This window comes from Nannospalax galili, unplaced genomic scaffold, assembly GCF_000622305.1.
Source record: "Nannospalax galili isolate Female #2095 unplaced genomic scaffold, S.galili_v1.0 scaffold243, whole genome shotgun sequence".
Lineage (NCBI taxonomy): Eukaryota > Metazoa > Chordata > Mammalia > Rodentia > Spalacidae > Nannospalax > Nannospalax galili.
This window is the reverse complement of record NW_008353490.1, coordinates 3,143,906-3,150,892: the sequence shown is the minus strand read 5'-3', so window position 1 is coordinate 3,150,892 and position 6,987 is coordinate 3,143,906. Positions and strand designations below refer to the sequence as shown.

The 6,987-nt window shown below is 37.0% G+C and overlaps 1 pseudogene; it reads right to left on the bottom strand.

Moving 5' to 3' along the window:
- Positions 1-2,454: 2,454 nt before the first annotated feature.
- Positions 2,455-2,608, bottom strand: LOC115067287 (annotated as a pseudogene).
- Positions 2,609-6,987: the final 4,379 nt, after the last annotated feature.

Below are 6,987 nucleotides of genomic sequence, written 5' to 3'. Positions count from 1 at the left end.
GAAAGATAATTGGTAGTTTCTATATAAGAGGAAAGAATAAGGTGTACTTTAAATTTGCTTACAATTTATTTTGTATTTAAATGAAAGTTTTTGCATTTTTGTTCATGTTAAGTGTTTCAACGCAGACTCATCTCTAACATTAAGACTATTTAACCTGGGCTGGAGAGATTGTTCAGTGGTTAAGAGCAGTGGCTGCTCTTGCTGAGGACTAGAGCTCAGTTCCCAGCATTCACATGGGGGGTAGCAGCCGTCTGTAACTCCAGTTCCAGGGCATCCAATACCTTCTTCTGACTTCTGAGAGGCATTACACACATGTGGTGCATTTACCATATGTGCAGGGAAAACATTCATACACACAAAATAAAAATAAATAAATAAAAAGAATACCTAATCCATGTGTCTATTGCTGTAGGCTTTTCACTTTTTATCTTGTCTTTTGTGAAACAATATTTCTTTTTCTATTATAAGTGGTACAGTTTGATCTTGAATGGTAGCTTTATTTTTATCACTAAGCTTTGTTAATTTATTTTACAGCTAATCTTCTGTTCTCTTCCCATTCATAAGGTTTTAGATGACTCTTTAAGAGCCTGCAGTTATCAAATAAAACCATATCTTTCGTCTTCTCATTCTCAATGTTGCAGACTTCATAAAAACAATTAGGATGATTTTTGTTTTCTCATACTCTCACTTAAAAATGTATATTTTAGCAATTGTCAAGGTCCAAGTAAGGACTGTAATTTGAACACACATTCATACTGCAGCAGGTAACAGTAGGGACAGAAATTGCTAGGATTTCTGAAAAAAAAAAAATCCTCAGCATCTTCATGTGTACAGGAACCACACATGGGGGCGGTGATGTTAGGAGTGACTACTTTAACTTGATTTTTAAGTGCTGCTTTCCACACTGTAACTATGGAATTTGATCACAATGAAAGAGTCGTGAGGATATCAAACATAAACACAGTGACTACTTAAAGAAGAAACTAGTCAACACTAGCTACCACATGAGTATCAGAAAGTTGTGTATTTTAGAGTACTTTTGGAGAACTAATGTTTACCTGAATGCTTTACTTTTGTGGTCTTTTTGTTTATTTGTGTTTTAATTTCAAACTTGTTTTCTGACTTACTCCTTAATTATGATGAACTACAAGCAAAATAGCATTATTTTAGATAATTAAATTTTTGTTATAATTAAATTTGTATCCAAAAATCACTCTCTAAAATTTTATGCCACATTGACCATATCAGGGTATGACATATATAGTTTAATTCAGCAGAGTCAAGATTTAATGTAAATCTTGAAAAAATTTCCATTTTGTGGAATAAATGCTAAGTAGCATACTACTTGAGTTGTGCATAGTTGTGGTGTTTGTGTTTATTTGAGGATTTGAAAACTGATTTCCAAGATACCCATAGTATTTTTAATATGTCTGAGGGACCCCATGTCAGCATTCTGCCTGGCCCTGCCTGTTTTCTGTATGTTGTGTTCTTACCATTTGTGGAAACTTGCAGGGATAATTCATCCTGCTTTGAATTTGTATTTTTCTACTGGAAGATGATATTCAATACTTTCAAGCACTTGAAAACTTGGGTTTGTGACGTGTATGTGTGTGGGGGTGGGGTGGGGTGTGTGTGTGTGCGTGCGTGTGTGTGTGATATGTGTGAGTACAAACCTGCATATACTACAGTCATGTGTGGAGAGCAGAAGACAGCTTTTGAGAGAGGGTTCCTTTTCCTTCCATCCTAATTCCAAGTGTTAAACTCAAGTCATCACTTTTGCAGCAAGCACTTTTCCCCTGTGAGACATCCTACTAACTTGTATTTGTTTTCATTCATTGCTGAATTTTGGAGGTCATTAAAAAACAAACAAACTCCAATTCTAGAATATCATCTAGTTGGAAAAATACAGTATGTAGTTTTTACATATTTTCTTCTTTACTTAGCAATGTGCATTTATTTTGTCCATGCCTAGGTGCAACTAATTAGGTCATTTTAGTGTTGCACATTTCACTGTATGAATGTATCATACTTTGTTAATCCACTCACCTCTTGAAGGACAGCCGTGGCATAACTTTCACTCAATTAATATCTTTTTAAAAAGGGAATTTAATGATATTTATATCCCTTGTCTCTTTCCTTGATTGAAGCATTGATTTTTTGTTTTAAAATATGTCATCTCTAATACTAAGATAATATTTCTGTTCTGTATTCAAGAAAGGTTAGACCTGTACATTTTACATACAGACTTATTTCCCTTTTAGATATACTCTAACAATCTATTTTTTAATTATTTGTTTAGACCATGCTATTTTAATTCATTGGTTATTATATTTGTGTTAATATTAACTGTATTTGTTGTTATTTTCTATTATTGTCAGACCCTTCTTTTTATTCCTCCTAGAATTTCTTTAAATACTTATAAAATTCCAGTCTTGCCTCTTTCTGTCTAAACTAAGCAGGACCATAGTCCTACACTACCACAAATAATGCAGTAGTTTCCCATGTTTGGGGAAATCTCAAGGATCAGCACATACCACTGGCAATGAATGAGTGTCACTCTGAGAAGGCCACCTTCTTGATTATGATATCTCCTCTGCCATGTAAATATTCAACTGTATTTTTTTACTATTTTTAAAATTTATTTTTATTTTAGGCATATGAGTGTTATGCTTGCATTTGTGTAAGTACACCTGTGTCATACAGTGCCCACGGAGGACAGAAGAGGGCGTCAGATCCGTTGGAGCTGGAGTTATGGACAGTTGTTAGCAGTTGCCATGTGGTGCTTGGATTCAAACGCAGGTCTTCTCCAAGAACAGCCAGTGCTCTTAACCATTAATCCATCTCTCTAGCCCTCAACTGTACTTTTAAAAAATTCTTTTGTGCTAATGTAGCCACCTAATCAACATTCACCTGATATATGCTCCTTCCCTGACCTGCTTTGAGTCCACCCCATGTAAAGTGATGGGATCTCTTCATTGTAGTGACTGGGGTACAACTTAGGTTTCTCCATGGTCCCCAATGAACAATGGAGGCAGACTGAGAGGTGACCAGCTTGCTCTCCTTACTTGGCCTTGCCCAGATGCAATTCTTTCCAGGATGAAGCATTCCTGACAAGGGTCTTTGATGACAGGAATGAGCATGGTACAGCTCCTTTTGTCATGTTTGGTTGAAAAATAACCAGACCCTAAGATCCAGGATGCCTGTTTTACCCTTTGACCAGAGATAGTAGGCTCTTCTTGGGGAGGGCCAGATTTCTAAATTCTTTTTCTCAAATTCCGGGATACATAAGTCTCTGCTCACAGACTAAGAGAGATGTGTGCAAGAGACTTTTAGTTAAACAGTGACTGCTTTCTGTAATAGAAAGATCTGAGCCAATCTTGTTAACATTCAGAGATATTTGTTTTTTCCTGGAGCATCTGCGTACATGCTGATGCTATCAGAAACACCTTATCTCTTGCTCCTTCTGTTAAATTACCAGTCCTTTCTCTACTTCATGTAGATAAGTGAGACAGAAGTTACAAGTCACATAAAATTAAATTTGGATACAATACAGAAATGCTATCATCTAGGCTTTAATTATCCTATTTTTGTTAATTTTCTGGTATAGATCAATGCATAGTTACGAGTTTATGTGAACCACTTTTCTAATCTTGTTTTTTGATTCTGAGAGTTTGAATTTTTTTGTACAAGGCAAGGCTGTAATGATACTTTTATATCTTCTGGCTTTATAACCACACTGTTTCTTACATGCCTTTGTAAGCCCTATGCTCCACGGCTAATCCTACCAGTGTCAAATAAGCAACCTAAGGGCTTGAGCCATTAAAAACATCCTTACTGACAGCTTGCCACTGATTTTGGAGGCAAGCGTTCAAAACGCAGATGCTGAGCTGTCAGCAGTTATGCATTTTTGATTGATGTCTACACTGGAATGTTATCATTTAAGAAATATTTCAAGAGAGGCTCTCGACTTATAAGGCAAATTCAGATTCATGGGTGAATACTATTTTTTTAAGGCAATGGGGATATAACGCCATTCATACTGCTGATTCTTTCTAGCAATTTTTTGTAAGGAGTATTGGCCATTCTACAGTCTAGAGCATGGATGGTGGAAACAATGTTGGTGTCCAATTGTGGTTCTCTCCCTTGTTAATGTAAAGTAGCTTCCCCCTTGAAAAATACCCATTGACTTTCTATGTTTTTCTCCTCCCTTAAAGCATTCTTGTGTTTCACTTGTGGTGAAGTTTTCCTTGTGCAGTAAGTGTGGACTTCATTTCTCAAGTTTCTGAAAGCTGATTGTCCCCGTGATCTAATGTGGAATCCAATTGTTAGGTTTAATACATGTAGGTTCTGGGAAGAACTCATAAAGTATCACTCTGCTCTGACAACACAGGTACCTGAGCTCACACCATAGCTTTCTTCATGCCATTTATTAAGTTAAATGTCCTTTTTCAATTTTATAGTTCTATGCATCCCTTCTCTAGTGATTTATTTTTATAGTAGTTCAGAAAATCTGCATTTTGAGTCTGATGTCTTACCACTTTTCCCAAATTCTACGTTGCCACAGAAATCATTCAAATGTCTCTCTGAATACTGAGAATGATTAACTTCAGCTGTGGATGAACATATTGACAATTTATACTTGAATGGGCCATTAAGGTGTGGGTCCTAGTTAGAGGAAATAGGTCACTGGGGACATTTCTTTAAAGGACAAGTCTTGAAACTGGAGAGACAGCTCAGTGGTTAAGAGCAATGGCTCTTCTTGAAGAAACCCAAGTTCAAATTCCAGTACCCACATGGCAGCTAACAACTATTGGTAATTCCAGTTCCAGGGTATCTGATGTCCTCTTCTGTACTCCATAGGCATTGCATGACACTGGTACATTTACACAGAAGCAGGCAGGCAGAACACTCATGCACATAAAAATGAAAGAAAGAAAGAAAGAAAGAAAGAAAGAAAGAAAGAAAGAAAGAAAGGAAGGAAGGAAGGAAGGAAGGAAGGAAGGAAGGAAGGAAGGAAAGAAGGAAATTTCTTGTCCATAGAACCTTACAGAGTTTGTCTTTCTGCTTCCTGGCCACCATGAAATGAACAGCTTTCCTTCACTGTGCCCTTTGACCATGATGTTGTTGCCTTGCAGAAGACTGAAAAATAAGTAGAGCCAGTGTTGGGATAAGTCAAGAGTGCCTGGAATGTAGCACATGGCTGCCAGGCCGATACCTCCTAGTGAGGATGGCAGGAAGCTGGCCCACTCCATTCTAGATGCACTGTCTCTCACCCAACAACCCTGGACCATTGAAAATGAAAATGACCATTTGAGGCCTTCTTGTGAGATTAGTTTTGACCACACTGAATAACACAGATATTTATTTACATGCAGCCATGAGACTGTTTCAACTGCAAATGAATCTCAATTTCAATCTTTATGAAGAAAATTTACTGTATAGGAAACCAGGAATTAAAAGGGGAAAGGTGACTACATTAATTTCTGTACCGAAAGGAGAAATGTGAATGTCATTAGAATACATGCATGTATATGTGTGTATGCACATATATGTCCTCAGCAAGCTATGTCAGAAATTTAGATGAGCACGTTTGTGTTTATGTCTTTCCAAAATGTAGAATTTATTAAATAACAATAAACTGTTTGAAAAGCAATAATTTGTCAGATACTCATGCTATCCTTGGTAAACTTGAATAAGGTGAACACAGTCTTTTATTCAAATTTTAATTACTATTATTAACTCTCAAATCACAAATCACTTATTATTCTGTCTGCCTGCCTGTTTATATGTATGTTTGTATGTATGTATGTATGTATGTATGTATGCATGCATGCATGTTACAGGATGTCTTTAAAGGGTTAAGTGGCCACAGTCAAATTCAAGAGTTGCCAGATACTTGAGAGGCAGGAAAGCAGGCAGAGAAATAAACAGAGTCTCTGTGAGAGTTAAGATAAAGAACTTACTCTGCTGTTGTGAGTCTGCCCCTGTGGGTCATAGGTTTGAGAATGAAGGTGCAGGGATAAGTACAGTTGCACAGATGAAAGACAAGGACTAAGCCAAGGGAAATAAATGGGCAGACAGACAATGTTCACACACATGAAAAGGAAAACAGGCAGGCAGCAATTTAGGCAGCTTCCTCAACAAGGACAAAGAAGAGCTAAAACTCCTGGCATATTCAAGAATGTTCTGCCTATCTGTCCTTGACCCACATACCGGGTGGTCAGATGACAGGTTGATCAATGGGGGTCCATGCCATCACAGTGCTGAGTTTCCACTTCTTTATGGGGTCCAAGTGAAGGAACTACGCCTTTTCTTTTGTTTAATGTATAAAAATTGTTGGACCTGATTTCCCTGATAAAATTTTCACACTCCCATGAGCCCCTAAAGTCACAGTTCATCCCCCAAATTAATAAATTATCCTTTGCACATCCAGGAGTGCGTCATTCATCAGCCAGTGCTGTGTGGGTAATGCCTGAAAGATGGTGCCATTCATGTGTCCACCGAGGTTTAGTTGGACTCCATCTTCAAAATGAAGTCAAAGCTGATTGTAAAATGGAATCTTTCAGGACAAGCTACAGCCTAAAAAATCAGTTTTCTACAACATGGAGTAACTTAGGGCAGAAAAACCTGATATAACAAGATTTTATATATATATATAATGATAGATAGATAGATAATAGATAGATGATAGAAAGACAGACAGATAGATGATAGATGATAGATAGATAGATAGATGATAGATAGATAGATAGATAGATAGATAGATAGATAGATAGATAGATAGATATTCAGTCTCTCTCCTCTGACTCTTAGCATTATTCTCTTAAGACTGGCTTTATTTTCTGAGGGCCTCTTCAGAGTGATATCAAAGGTTCTGGTTAACAATTGCCACTTCACATGTTTCTCATTTAGCAGTGAATGATCAATCAAGAAAGCATATTTTACTAACTAGCATTTGCAGAATCCTCTGGTTAAATCCTCCATAGT